The sequence below is a fragment of the Pogoniulus pusillus genome, chromosome 14, assembly GCF_015220805.1.
Source record: "Pogoniulus pusillus isolate bPogPus1 chromosome 14, bPogPus1.pri, whole genome shotgun sequence".
NCBI lineage: Eukaryota > Metazoa > Chordata > Aves > Piciformes > Lybiidae > Pogoniulus > Pogoniulus pusillus.
The window spans coordinates 6,719,183-6,734,787 of record NC_087277.1 but is presented as its reverse complement, the minus strand read 5'-3'; the positions used below and the strand labels follow the sequence as shown (position 1 = coordinate 6,734,787).

The following is a 15,605-nucleotide window of genomic DNA, read 5'->3' as shown; positions in this document are numbered from 1 at the left end:
GGAACATTCAGGCTTGGAGTCTGGATTTGAGAACATCTTTGATCTGATTCACACTTGCTACTTGTGTACTTGCTGCCAACATTGTTTAGATAATGCAGCACATCTGACAGGCTCTGTAGGGAAAGCATGTCAAACAATGATGCTCTTTGTTGTGGCCTGGCTGGAATGTTAAAGCAGGCTTTAAATTATAGTGGAGGCAAGAAAAGATTAAAACATTTTATAACAAAGGCTTCAAATGCAGAAATTAAGCAACTTAGTTCTTCTACATCACAACACTTGGATCAGAGCCAGGGTAACATTTACAGAGTATCGAAGGGGCTCATTCATCCTGCAGATAAAGAGATGTTTTGTTTTAAAAAAGGAAACATATTTTCAGTGCAAAGTCTTGATCTGCCCAAGTGTGCCAGGATCATACTTCATGTTAAGTCTGAAATGAAATTTATTGCTCATGGGAATATAATGAGAAAGTTATTACACTCTTTTTGTCATGTAGTTTTGCTCTTTATCTTTAGCTTCCTACACCTGAAGACCAATGACATCACTGATTGCTTTGACCTCTGGCACAACCCAGACCAAAGAACATCAAGCAACATTTTGCAGAGTATAAACCTTTGCTTTGTATAAACTCCGGCGCAGGAAGTTCCTTTTCAAGATGAGGAGGAACTTCTTTACTGTAAGGGTCATGGAGCACTGGAACAGGCTGCCTGAAGAGGTTGTGGAGTCTCCTTCTCTGGAGGCTTTCAAGACTCATCTGGATATGTTCTTGCGTGACCTGTGCTAGATTCTCTGGTCCTGTTATGGCAGGTGGGTTGGACTCGATGATGTTGGGTGGTCCCTTCCAACCCCTAACACCCTGTGATCCTGTGACCCTGTGATCTCTGGTTGGGTTGTTTGGGGTTTTTTGATTTCTACTTTTTGGAGACTTCTGAATAGTAACTTAAAATCTTCAAACCATATCTCACAGAGACTAATAATAATTTTTGAATCAAGCAAGCAAAAATACATCAAAACTGTATAGGACTTGGTTTTAGAGCTTGCTTTCAGAAATAGTTTAAGAAAAAATTCATCTTTCATGTAAGACTCCAACAGTAACTGCAGTTGGGAAGTGGGAATACTTGGATCACTTCACCCCAGAGTGGAGTGAATCTCAAATATCTCTTTTCTGCTTCTGAGGAGAAAGCCTAAAGCATGAAACAATAAGCTCATTGATGGAGGGAGCTTCACTCTGCCAAAGGGTATTCCTTCCACCAAGAGAAAAATGAACCAGACATAACTGTATGATAGAACAAGTGAGGCTTGGATAGGCAAATTGAACCTAAAAATTGTGACTGAATTACACATCAGTCTTTACTTGGATGCCAAAAAAATCATTCCTCATAGGAAGTGCAACATGAGAGACAATCCACTACATGCATAGATAATCTGAGTACTAACATGTAGGTGCTTTGATGGACTTTGACTTCATGGAATGCAAACTACTATTATTTGACTAGGAGGATGAAATTTCAAACATAAAAAACCCACTAAACACACTTTGTTTTCCTATAAAGATAAAAAGCAATTGTATTCCCTCTCTCAAATTATGAAAGAACAGCTGGTATGACTGAAGATGTCTTCTCCATTACAGATTGCAGTAGTATCAAAAGGCTTCTTGAGCACTGACTGATTTTAAGGTTGAACAAATACCTATCAATCCATCACCACTTCCCAGCTACATGCACATGTCAGTGGATGATCCAATTAACAGACAAAATCCCCTGGTCCAAAATACATACATGCTGCCACTTAACAGTCTCACAACTACTCCTCTGGCTTTTCAGTTGCATCTCTTTAACACAAAGCAGACTAGATCAGCAGTCTTTCTGCTGTGCACTGCAGCTGCTCCCATTCTCCTCTAGTAATCAGCTACCTGCTCCATCTTCAGTGTATATCCAATGCTGATAGAAAGCACTTTTGTTCCATTGCAAATGTGGGCCAGGAGGAGTTTCACATGATTTGTTTTCTTCTACAGACCACTGTTAGGATTAAGCACTATGAAATATGAACACAAGCCCTATGAGGAGAGGCTGAGGGAGCTGGGGGTGTGCAGCCTGCAGAAGAGGAGGCTCAGGGGTGACCTCATTGCTGTCTGCAACTACCTGAAGGGAGGCTGTAGCCAGGTGGGGTTGGTCTCTTCTGCCAGGCAACCAGTAACAGAACAAGGGGACACAATCTCAAGTTGTGAAAGGGGATGTCTAGGCTGGATGTTAGGAGGAAGTTGTTGTCAGAGAGAATGATTGGCATTGGAATGGGCTGCCCAGGGAGGTGGAGTCCTTGGTGGTGTTCAAGAAAAGACTGAATGAGACACTTAGTGCCATGGTCTAGTTGATTGTCTAGGGCTAGGTGCTAGGTTGGCCTCGGTGATTTTGGAGGTCTCTTCTAACTTGGCTGATTCTATGATTCTATAAACAAATACATCTCACAAACCAAATCCTTGTCTTTAACCACATATGGCTGTGCAGTGGGACATTTCTGTTCGTAGCTAGGTCTTTACTTTAAACAACAGACTTATTGTGGGCTATAAAACTATATGGAAAGGCCTCTGGCATAGTAGTGCAATAATATTTGCAGCTATATTCAAGAGTTTGCTCTTTTTGCAGTATCTTCTTTTGTGCTTTTTCATATTTTGGATTCATATGGTGCTTTTTATGGAAGATTTGAACTTGCATTGAGCTCAATAGCAAATATCTTAGTTTACTATTTGATTGATGTTATTTAGTACAGTTTATACCAAATATTTGAGCATTTAATTAAGGTTGCTAGGAAAGGAGATTGTTTCCATAGAGAATAATAGTGATTCTTGTTTGATAATGTCACCTGTAATTGGAATAAACCAAGTGATTAAGAACATGTAAATGAATTTTGGCAGTTATATTCTGGTTGTTTCAAAGTGCCTTATGAACACAAGTGAGCAAATAATAGGATGTTTCAGGCTGGTGGCTCACATACCTGATAGAACATAGGGGGAGAAAATCACTTGCAATGAAAACAGTTCTTTTGGGAGAGAGAGGAGAAGCAAATCTTCCTCTATCAGAACTTTATGAATTCAAAATATGGTGTTTTGTTTTCAAGCCTGCCATTTTTGTTCAGTTACACACTTCAAAATTATTTAAATCCTTCATTTTTCCTTCATTTACATCTTTGTTGTTCTCTCTAATGAGAAAGGTTGCCTGACAGCAAAGCCCAGAAGTTCTACTTAAAAATGTCAACACAAAATTCTTGTCAGTTAAAAATATTCCCAGGTAGGTATTTTTTTGGTCTCAATTTCAGTCAACTTTTTCACATAGTTTTGGCTTCTAAAGATTTCTTTTGCAAATGTGGTATTCATTAAAGATGTTGCAGCACCTCATTTACAAACATAAGCATACCCACATAATACCTTTTGAGACTGCAAATGTCACTGATCTACTCCAGCAGAGCAAGATGCCAAATTATTTCTGGGGAAAGAAGGGAGAAATGAATTTCATCCACTGAAATAATCCAAGTCAACAAGCTCAGCTTCCCACCAAAGGTGTCTGGCGTGTTGCAGACTTCAAGCTCTTACTTGTCTATAAGCTTCTTGCTCTGAGGTTCAGTGCTCTCAGCAGTATACTGGTAGGTCTTGTCCCATGGCAACATACCACAGCTTCCTTCCAGCCTCCATACTTGAATTTCTTTCCCATGTAAACAGGACAATGGAGGTGGTACATATCCAAATCTTATCACAGTAGGAGGCTGGACAGTAGCCAGGCTCAGAATCTGAAATAATTTGCAGATTAATAATTGGGGACATAGTTGTGAATGTCCTTAAGTTCCTTCAACATTCCTCTGGCTTTTCACCTGAAGGAAGACGTGGCTGGACAGTATCAGGCATCAAGACCACAGCTTGTACAAGCCATCTGTTTCACTTAGAATCATGGAATCATCCAGGTTGGAAGAGGCCTCCAAGATCATCCAGTCCAACCTAGCACCCAGCCCTGTCCAATCAACTAGACCATGGCACTAAGTGCCTCATCCAGGCTTTTTTTTAACACCTCCAGGGAGGGCAACTCTTAATTATGGGAAGATAGAGGAAGGCAGAAGTACATCTTTGCCCAGACAGGAGAATGGATTAAGTATGAGATATGTATGTGTAGGGTGGAGGAATTTACTCCACCTGAGCATATACCAGCATGAGCTGTATGCACATACAGGCACTGAGTGGGGATGACAGTCTTGTCTTTATCTTCTCTCAGATAAAGAGAACACAATATCCTTAAGTCAGAGATAGAACAAGGTAATAAAACCAAACAGGCTTGGAAGTAGGGAGCTCAATTCTGCTAATAAGTGCAGGTTTCTATAAGGACAACTGCCAGGTGTTATTTCATGGTCTCCTTAGGTATTCTGACAAAGAGACAGAAACAAACTATCTATCCAGGCAAATGGATATAGAAAAATCATAGAATCATAGATTAGAATCATAGAATCAACCAGGTTAGAAGAGACCTCCAAAATCATGCAGCCCAACCTAGCACCCAGCCCTATCCAGTCAACTAGACCATGGCACTAAGTGCCTCATTCAGTCTGTTCCTGAACACCTCCAGGGACGGTGACTCCACCACCTCCCTGGGCAGCCCATTCCAATGCCAATCACTTCCTGTGGCAAGAACTTCCATCTCACATCCAGCCTATACCTCCCCTGGCACAACTTAAGACCACAGATCATAGAATCAACCAGGTTGGAAGAGACCTCCAAGATCATCCAGTCCAACCTAGCACCCAGCCCTATCCAATCAACCAGACCATGGCACTAAGTGCCCCATCCAGTCTTTTCTTGAAGACCCCCAGGGACGGTGCCTCCACCACCTCCCTAAGCATGTCCCCTTGTTCTATTGCTGGTTGCCTGGGAGAAGAGACTAACCTCCACCTGACAACAACCTCCATTGATCCGATTCATGAATCAAATTAACAACCAGACTAAAAAAATGCTTTCTAAGAAGAATAAGCTGACTCAGGCACTATCTGATACAGTCAATGATAGGTAGGAAAAATAGCCTACTTTTATTAGTGTTTGGCTGGACCTACCTGGCTTTAGAACAGGGCCTCAACAACTTTATTTAATCAAATGAGCTAGATTTATCAATTAGTTTACTCGAGATTCCTGTAAGTGATTAAACAATGTGAGACCATTAGAAATTTGTTAGCAGCATCAATGCAATGCTACTTTTTTTCCCCCCAGCCTTCAAGTGAGTCAGCTTTCAGCTACAGTGCAGGAAATCCATCCAGACTTTTTGATATTTAGCAAATCTATCTCCTGCAAATGAAAGTGCATTATTTACAAGGCAGCATGCTGTGGGATTAAGCAGGACAGAACACAGAATTTTAGGTCTGTGCTGCCTCAAGATCACCTCAAACACTTGCATACTTGAAACAAATGGCTGTCAATAAGATAAATTAGGCTTTGTGTGTGTCATGTACCTGCCTGATGCCCTCTCATGTAAACCACTGGCTTTAACTTTGTTGTCCTGTGTGCTTCTTCCCAGGGATGTGATGGTTCCAGGTATTATTGGTAGAATATCAGGAATAGTGTGGTCAGCAGGAGCAGGGAGGTCATTCTGCCCCTGGACTCTGCCCTGGTTAGACCACACCTTGAGTACTGTGTTCAGTTCTGGGCCCCCAGTTTAGGAAGGACACTGAGATGCTTGAGCATGTCCCGAGAAGGGCGACGAGGCTGGGGAGAGGCCTTGAGCACAGCCCTATGAGGAGAGGCTGAGGGAGCTGGGATTGGTTAGCCTGGAGAAGAGGAGGCTCAGGGGAGACCTCATTGCTGTCTACAACTACCTGAGGGGAGGTTGTAGCCAGCAGGAGGTTGCTCTCTTCTCTCAGGTGGCCAGCACCAGAACAAGAGGACACAGCCTCAGGCTATGCCAGGGGAAATTTAGGCTGGAGGTGAGGAGAAAGTTCTTCACTGAGAGAGTCATTGGACACTGGAATGGGCTGCCTGGGGAGGTGGTGGAGTCGCTATCCCTGGAGCTGTTCAAGGCAGGATTGGACGTGGCACTTGGTGCCATGGTCTAGCCTTGAGCTCTGTGGTAAAGGGTTGGACTTGATGATCTGTGAGGTCTCTTCCAACCTTGGTGATACTGTGATACTGTAATATGGAGTGTGTCACCTGTAAAGTCTTTGGTCTGTATTCATGGTAAGTTGAAAAGTGCAAAATCTTCCATCTCTCATCTTGTTCCCAATGTGTATATTTTGAAGAGAATACTGAAGAAGCTATTTGCAGTATTCAACAAAATTACATCCTGCCTGCCATGTAGGGCATTAGTGGTTTAGCTGAAGCTCACACAGGCAAGGAAACCCATCAGTACTGGCCCTAATCTGAACTCCTGGGAACAATTTCAGCATCTGCCTTTGTACCTGCCACTTCAAAGTGGAGTGTAGTTCTGCCAAAAAGATAACCTCTCATAAGTAGCAATGAAATAGAGCATCAGCACACCATGAAGGAAATCCTGTTGACACCATTACAGAGACAGAATTACGGTTCCAGTGCTGCCCATCTGGATCACTTGAAAAACAGTTCCTGTCAACACTGCATAGAATCAGTCAGGGTTGGAAAGGACCACAAGGATCATGCAATTCCAACCCCCCCTGCCATGGACAAGAACACCCTACCCTAGACCAGGCTGTCCACAGCCTCATCCAGCCTGGCCTTAAACACCTCCAGCCATGGGGCCTCAACCACCTCCCTGGGCAACCCATTCCAGCCTCTCACCACTCTCATGCTCAACAACTTCATCCTCGCATCCAGATTGAACCTCCCCACCTCCAGCTTTGCTCCGTTCCCCCCAGTTCTGTCACTCCCTGATAGCCTAAAAAGTCCCTTCCAAGCTCTTTTGTAGGCTCCCTTCAGATACTGAAAGGCCACAAGAAGGTCATCTGAGAGCCTCCTCTTCTCCAAACTGAACAGCCCCAACTCTTTCAGTCTGTCCTCATAGCAGAGCTGCTGCAGCCCTCTGAGCATCCTCATAGCCCTTCTCTGGACAGGCTACAGCATCTCCACACCACTCTTGTAGTAGTGACTCCAACCTTGTGCTTCTTACATGAAGGCTTACGCTCTGTTGTATTAAAAGATAAAACAGAAACAGAAGATCACTGAATCTTGTTCTCAAAAAATTAATTTGTATAAGTCTTTCCATAGCTAACTGGGAAAAATGTTTACTACTACTGATAACCTACCTGGCACCTTGTAACTCTGTACATGTAAACTTGTTTAAACATACAGCTGGATCTGTACAGCAGAGTCTCAGGAGGCCTCCCTGAATAATCTTCATCAAGCAAAACCAGAGGCATTCTGCTCTTAGTGGAAGGGACTTCTGGAAGAGGAAATGGAGACTGTAGCACAGGAGAGAGTAGTGAAATGCCTGGTAATTGCCTTAAAAGATAAACTAGGAACACAGTCTGAGGTAAATAAATATTTAGATGGTCCTCACTGAGTTTTCTGAATTACTAATGATAGGACAAGAGGAAATGGCCTCAAGTTGCACCAGGGGAGGTTTAGGTTGGATGTTTGGAGGAAGTTCTTTACTGAGCAGGTGGTCAGGCACTGGAACAGGCTGCCAGGGAGGTGGTGGAGTTGCCATTCCTGGAGGTGTTTAAAGGGAGAGTGGATGTGGTGCTTGAGGCTACGGTCTAGTGATTAAGGATGCTGGGATGAAGGTTGGACTGGATGATGCTGGTGGTCCTTTCCAACTATAGTGATTCATAGTGCTTAGTTGTTGTGCTGAGGGATTTGGTTTAGTCAAGGACTTGTCAATGTGAAACTAATGATTGGACTTGGTGATCCTGAAGGTCTTTTCCAATCTAAGAATTCTGTGAGCTTGATTTTGAATGTATCTGATGGTCTGGGTGGCTGCAACAAAAGTGGCTACATGCCTTGTTGTCCAAGCATCGTTAGTCTACAAAATGTATTGCAACACAAGCACGTACATAGAGGCTGCCCTTGCCATGGAATCCTCATATGCTTTTATTCAGACTGGGTCTGATTCTATGAGGAACCGAGTCATCATGAAATATCCTTTCAGTTCAGTGGAAACTATGTGCCCAAAATGGTTTTAAATACTGTGCTTTATTGTAACTTTTTTTTTTTTTTTGAGCTTTCATTTTCAAGCCATCTTTGAAGCCTTGGTGCTGCTATGGCTTTAGCTTTAAAGAATAGCTGTGCTCTATTTTAACCTTTCACATTTTATTAACAATATCCAAACCAGGACAATTAGGTACCTCCTGATTTTCATTTGTTTTAATATTAAGGGAATGTTTGAAAATAGCACAAGTCCTGGGGAAAGTACTTCAAGCCGTGGCTGTGGCAGCATTTGAGTTCTGGTCACAGACATCAAAGATAACTTGAGAAGAGGAAAGAAAAATGAAGCTGATAATGCTTTACATTTGGGAATAGTTTTGAACTATTCTGTTACATATATCAAAAGTAGAATAAGAAAAGAGAATTAACCCCTGTTGAAAGTGAAAATATTTTAGACTTACACCTAATCTAAGACATTTCCCTGGTTTATCTTCTTTGGGTACGAAATGAGAAAGAAAACTTTCTGGCAACAGTGGAAGGTTGAATTGAAAATGATGATAATCTCTGCCACTGGCTTCCACTGTGACCATGAGAAAATTACAGAATCATAAAATCATAGAATGGTCTAGGTTGGAAGGGACCTCAAGGATTATCCAATTTTACTTCACTTGTTTTGTGAAGCAAAACAGTCAGTTAGACTAGTATACCGACTGGGTTTATGTTTTCTCTTCTGCATGAAGCCACAGCAGCTGTTCCACTCATCTCCTCCCATCCTAGCCTCTAGCAATATAGTTTTATGCGAACCCTGTTACTTGTATTCATGTCAAAGAGGATTTTTCTTTCTGATATTTTCACTCACTTTTTAAGAATCATAGAATCAACCAGGTTGGAAGAGGCCTCCAAGATCATCCAGGCCAACCTAGCACCCAGCCCTATCCAGTCAACTAGACCATGGCACCAAGTGCTTCATCCAGGCTTTGGCTTGAACACCTCCAGGGATGGTGCCTCCACCACCTCCCTGGGCAGCCCATTCCAATGCCAGTCACTCTCTTGGGAAGAGCTTCCTCCTAACATCCAGCCTGTACTTCCCTCAGCACAGCTTGAGACTGTGTCCCCTTGTTCTGTTGCTGATTGCCTGGGAGAAGAGACCAAAACCCACCTGGCTACAACCTCCCTTCAGGTAGTTGTAGACAGCAATGAGGTTACCCCTGAGCCTTCTCCTCTCTAGGCTAAACACCCCCAGCTCCCTCAGCCTCTCCTCACAGGGTTTGTGTTCCAGGTCCCTCACCAGCTTTGTTGCCCTTCTCTGGACATGTTCCAACACCTCAACATCTCTCTTGAACTGAGGGGCCCAGAACTGGACACAGTACTCAAGGTGTGGCCTGACCAGTGTTGAGTACAGGGGCAGTATAACCTCCCTTGTCTTACTGGCCACACTGTTCCTGATGCAGGCCAGGATGCCATTGGCTCTCTTGGCCACCTGGGCACACAAAATTAATTAAATTCACTATAATTTTACTCTTTCTGACAGGTCAGGAATTATTTGATTTGCTCAGGTAGTTTTTCCCAAAGGACTCGATCACTTCTACCAATGGTTCCTTGTTCTACCTCCTGAATGATAGAGGCTGCCTGTTGATTACAAGAACTAAAATATCAAATTATGTGATAGGGAAAGGGATATTCTAGCTTAAAACTGAATTTTGCCTCTCCTGCTTTGGTCTGCATTTCAACCATCACTCATTGCCTCTCTTGTCTGCAGTACACAGGCTGTTCCAGGTGGCAGTGGTGTAGTAAGATACACACACCCCCTTCAGTTCCCAAATGCAACTCTAGGAAGCAAAACATTCCCATTGCTCTAATGAAGGCAGGGCATAAGGCCAGTCTGGTAGAGAACTCATTTTGCTTTCCAAATTATGCCTGGCCATCAGAGCTTTTGAGAAGATCAGAAAGAGGACTGGAATCTCCAAAAAAAGATGTTTTCTTTTACAAAAACTACAAATGGAGCCAATAATCTACTGCACTTAGAAATGAAACTGTGGTCACAAAAGCACTGAACCCACTGGACATAAGAGATTTTACTGAGTGTGAATGAGTACCAATGACAAGATCTCTCAGAAATTTGTAGCTGAAAAGTAGGCTGCTTTCTGTTTAATTCCCAATGTATGCTTAGAGAAAGGTAGTTGGTACATCACTGATCAGATCTGCCAACATACTTTAGCTCTGACCCACAAAGTAAATTGCACTTTGTATTTATTTAGTTGCTGGATTTGATCTCTTCTGAATTATAAAGCTATGTCTTGGGCAAAATGGTGTGATATTATGCTGTGAATTTAGCCCATAAATCCACACCAATATTTGTTTTTAGCAGTATTAGATCAGCCCTGGCAGCTCTCCTGAAAAAAGTAATCCTTGTGACAGAATAACTGGTTGTTATTTCCATTGAAAATAGCTCTGAGAATTTTTCAGCAACAGATGGACCTCAACCAAAATGCAGGTTCCAATCACTTCTGTGCATTTCTTGCCCTACACCAACTGAAAACCAGCATTTTCTTTGTTTTAGTCTAACAGTGGAATTTAAAGCCATCTATGAAAGAGATAAATTGTTTATGCTGAATTCCTTTCAATATTTAGTTAAGATTTAAAAGTTGTTTCTTTAATTTTAGCAGGTTTTGTGCGGTCTACTTTTGGTTTTAATACTTTATGAATAAGTGAAAGTAATATTCCATGCATTGAATCTGATTACATACAAGGAGGGGGACCATTTCCTCTTGTTCTATCACCTGATACCTGGGAAAAGAGATGAACTCCCACCTCACTCCAGCCTCCTTTCAGGGAGTTGTAGGGGGCAATAAGGTATCCTCTCAGCCTCCTCTGAACTAAACAACCCCAGTTCCCTCAGCCACTCCTCACCAGATCAACCTTCCAACCTCTATGTTCTGTGATTCTGTGATCATAAGTGAGCAGGAAGAAGCAGCTAAACATAGAGGAGCTCAGCCTAAGCAGACCCAGCCAGCACCCACAAGTGATGTTAGAATGAGCATCAATTCTCTGGTAGTGTTAGAATGAGCATCAATTCTCTAGCCTACCAAACCGGGGGGCCACCAGGCCCCCCGGCCTTTTGATCCCCTCCACCATTCACCCAGTGCACACCAAGGGCACTCACCGGTGATGCCAGGAGGAGGATCCCTCTGCCCAGTTGGGCAAGCTTAGGGCATCTGCCTTTTCTGGGGCTGATTATAAAGGGGAGTGGGCAGGCAGGGCAAAGTGGACACACCTGGGGTGGGAGGAGACTAGCAGAGCCCAGGTGCTCTGGGTTTGGAGGGAAACAAGGGGAAAATGCAGTATGGGCAAATAGAGTGGAAATGGGGAGGTGGGGCTGAAAGAAGGGAGATGGAGAGGAAAAGGATGGAGAGGAAATGAGGAAGAAGGGGGAAAGAAGAGATGGAGAGGAAAGGAGGAAGATGGGGGAGAAGTGGGATTAAAAAAGCCCTAAAACTGAACTGTGGGGGGAAAAAAAAGCTGATCCTGCTCTGGCAGGGTGCTTGGACTAGATGATCTTTCAAGGTCCCTTCCAGCCCCTAACATTCTGTGATTCTGTGATTCTGTGATATATATATATATATAACTGTAGCTTACATAGAAAGCTTTTCCATTTGTTACACATAGGAAGAAAAAAATTCAAGAGAGATGTTAAGATACTGGAAGGTGTCCAGAGAAGGGTGACAAAGCTGGTGAGGAGCCTGGAACACAGCCCTGTGAGGAGAGGCTGAGGGAGCTGGGGGTGTGCAGCCTGGAGAAGAAGAGGCTCAGGGGTGACCTCATTGCTGTCTACAACTACCTGAAGAGAGGCTGTAGTCAGGTGGGGATTGGTCTCTTCTGCCAAGGAACCAGCAATAGAACAAGGGGATACAGTCTCAAGTTGTGCCAGGGGAGGTCTAGGCTGGATGTTAGGAGGAAGTTCTTCACAGAGAAAGATTTACCATTGGAATGGGCTGCTCAGGGAGGTGGTGGAGTCACCATCCCTGGAGGTGTTCAAGAATAGCCTGGATGAGGCACTTAGTGCCATGGTCTAGTTGAATGGATAGCGCTGGGTGCTAGGCTGGACTGGATGATCTTATAGAATCATAGAACCATAGAATGAACCAGCTTGGAAGAGACCTCCAAGATCATCCACTGCAACCTATCACCCAGACCTAGACAGTCAACAAGACCATGGCACTAAGTGCCTCAGCCTGTCTTTTCCTGAACACCTCCAGGGATGATGACTCCACCACCTCCTTGAAGACCTCTTCCAACCTCATTGATTCCATGATTCTGTGAAAGGGACTTAACATCCTGCTTTTTCACTTAAAAGCAGAAGTAGTCTATAATTTCACCTTAGATCCCTAATGAGCCTTCTAGAAAATCACCAAAAAGCAAACAAAGCTTTAAAAGTCATTGGTAAGAAAGCTTTTGAGTCAAGCAAAAATAAAAGATGAAATGTTTCTGGCAATTGGGAAGTGCTAAAGCTTTGCAGGTAGAAGCAGTAGGTTCAGGACAAGCCTTTATGAATCGTATAGCAACCAGATGATTCGTTGTACAGGTTAGGAATGAGAAATATTGATCCTTCCCTCATTACCAAGGGCTCAGTGAAGCCATGTTGAGTTCATAGATCTAAGGATGTCACTGGCACTTTAAAGTGCTGACTTGGCACAATTTTCATTACGCTTTAAGGAGCTGAAGGGTTTAAGTTACCTTTCTTTAGCAATGTGAGACTGTTCCTTTGCCTGGACTGCATCATGTGCTTGTCTTCAAGAGAGAACCTATACAGCTCACATATCTTCCAAATGCTGGAGGTTTTGCTGCTCACTCAGGTTTCCAAAAGAAGCATCTCATATTTTCAGTCAGCTTTCTCTTGTTGGCAGCAGTAGGCTCTAGGGCACACAGTGAATTGCTTCTGCAGCCTACCGACCTTCCACTATGCCATGGAATGGCTTCCACAGCACAGTCCACATTCTCCTGTTACTGGCAGCTGCTTACACAACCCCTGTGGTCATAGCTGTGAGCCTTCTAGATCTGAACATGGTGTGTGGATAGTTGCATTACAACCCAAGATTCTCTTGAGAATTGAATTTTAAGCCCAGATTAGCCAAGACATATACAGTGAAAATGAAAATCCAAGCTGATACTCATGTCATAAATTAGAGGAGGAAGATTATATGTATAGAAGATTTTAAGTGTATATAATTCCCTTCTTCCCAGAATGTAGATGCCAAAATGTAATTCAAGATTTTGGCCACTAATTGAGTTTCTGTTCCTTGTCTGTTGAGGTCAGAATTGTAAAATGTCTTAAAGATGCTGTGTGGAGCTTTGATTTTTTTGCTTTCTCAGAGGAGAGAATGGCTTGGTTTATAAAAATCTGCTAATTAGAAATCAGATCTTATCAGAGTGAATCCCGTGGCCTTCAGAAAGATTATTTTAGCAGCAGAGTTTAGAAAAATAAATGAAGTTTATATTCAGATTTGTTTTCTCATCTAATGTGTATGGGTTTGGTTTTAACCGATAGGAGTTAAAGGTGAAAGGTGTAAGAAATCAAAGATGTTATTTCTGTGGTTGGGTATGTTTTTATAGCTGATTTCATAGAACCATAGAATCACAGAATGTCAGGGGCTGGAAAGGACCTCAAAAGCTCACCCAGTCCAACCCCCCTGCCAGAGCAGGTTCACCTAGAACAGATCACACAGGAATTAATCCAGGCAGGTTTTGAGTATCTTCAGAGAGGAAGACTCCACAACTCCCCTGGGCAGCCTGTTCCAGTGTTCTGTCACCCTCACAGAGAAAAAATTCCTCCCCATGTTTAAATGAAATTTCCTATCATAGAATCAACCAAGTTGGAAAAGACCTCCAAGATCATCCAGTCCAACCTATCACCCAGCCTCTGTGTGCCCAACCCTGAGTGATGCTGCTCAGGCAGGGGCATTGGACTGGATGATCTTCTGAGGTCTCTTCCAACCCCTAACCCTCTGTGATTCTGTGATTTGGTGATGACCTCTTTTCAATAATTAAGTTATGATCATTATTTCATAGCAAAGAAAATGTAGAAGAATCATTTTACAGAGCCTGTTCTGGGTTGGCTACTGTTCAAATGAAGGCAAATTTCCTATTTCTGGATGATTCTGATGCTAGAGCTATGTATTTGTTGCTTTTCTTTAAGAAGTGAAACACTAGGGATACATTTCCATCATAACATCTAGTGGAAAAACCTTTGACAAACATAGAATGGTTTAGATTGGAAGGGAGCTCAAAGGTCATCCAGTTCCAACCCCCTGCCACAGGCAGGGACACTTCTCACTAGAACAGGTCACTCAAGGCCTTAAACACCTCCAGAGAGGGAGCATCTACAACCTCCCTGGACAACCTGTGCCAGTGTTTCATCATCCTCACTGGAAAGAACTTTTTCCTAACATCCAGTTTAAATCTCCCCTCTGCCAGTTTAAACCCATTACTTCTCATCCTGTCATTACAAGACCTTGTCAATAGTCCCTCCCCAGCCTTCTTGTAGGTCCCCTTCAGATACTGAAAGGCTACTCCAAGGTCTCCCGAAAGCCTTCTCCTCTCCAGGCTGCAGAGTCCCAGCTCTCATAGCCTGTCCTCACAGCAGTGTTTCTCCAATCCTCTGAGCTTCACAAAGAACTTCTCTCTTGCTATTCAGGTGCTTTTTGTCTGTAGTATAGGCATAGATATATATACATTTTTTTTTCTCTGAGCTTGGCAAAAGCAACTTCGTTTATCACTTCAACTCTTTCAGCTTTTGAGTCACCAAAGCAGAATTTGAACAGCTCCTACATCATTTGGTCCCCTTTCTATTTCTGAAAGACAGCCACAAGTGCTGTGCTGAGCAGAAATAAAGACAGACATTCTCCTGAAGAGCTTTACAAGTAAGCAACTGAAGGACTGGACAGTCTAAGAATTCCAGGTGTTTGGAAGGACTTGAATGAAGAAAGAGTCATGTCAAGGTGGAAGCTGAGCATGGATATTTTTACCATAATATGCTACTAAATTTAATCTTGGTGGCTAAATGAATTTCCTTTTATTAACCAGGGATTTCTCAACATTATGTTTTAGGGACTTCTTTGATTACTAAAAGGAGCCACGCAAGCAGCTTTGCTGACCAACAGCTCAGCTTATTCACCAAATGAGTTTCAAAGGACTCAAATGCCAGCATTTCCTACCTCTAACTAGGGATGGAATACATCTTGTACTGCAAGAATAACAACTGTATCCATCGAGTTTTCAACCTCTTCTTAAACACAATCTAGTTAGTGATAATTCTGTTGAGAATCTCTTTGGGTTAGTCTACAGCCAAGTAATCTTTGAACAATATTATTACATGCAGACATTGATGTTGCTGCTGCAGGCAGGGGAACTTCTCTATTTCTAAATCCATCACACTGCATCATTGTTTGGTTGCTCTTAAAATAGAGCAGCACTTGGTGCTTCTTGCTTTTCATGAGGATGCTCAGAGGGCTGCAGCAGCTCTGCTGTGAGG

General features: G+C 42.9%; 1 long non-coding RNA gene across 1 annotated transcript; it reads right to left on the bottom strand.

Annotated features, from left to right (window-relative positions):
- Nucleotides 1-236: 236 nt before the first annotated feature.
- LOC135181030 (uncharacterized) lies at nt 237-7,434 on the bottom strand. The gene is made up of 3 exons (XR_010304659.1): nt 7,237-7,434; nt 5,222-5,311; nt 237-328 (listed from the first exon to the last, which is right to left on the bottom strand). It is a non-coding gene; the product is annotated as an uncharacterized LOC135181030 (long non-coding RNA).
- Between the last annotated feature and the right edge of the window lie 8,171 nt (nt 7,435-15,605).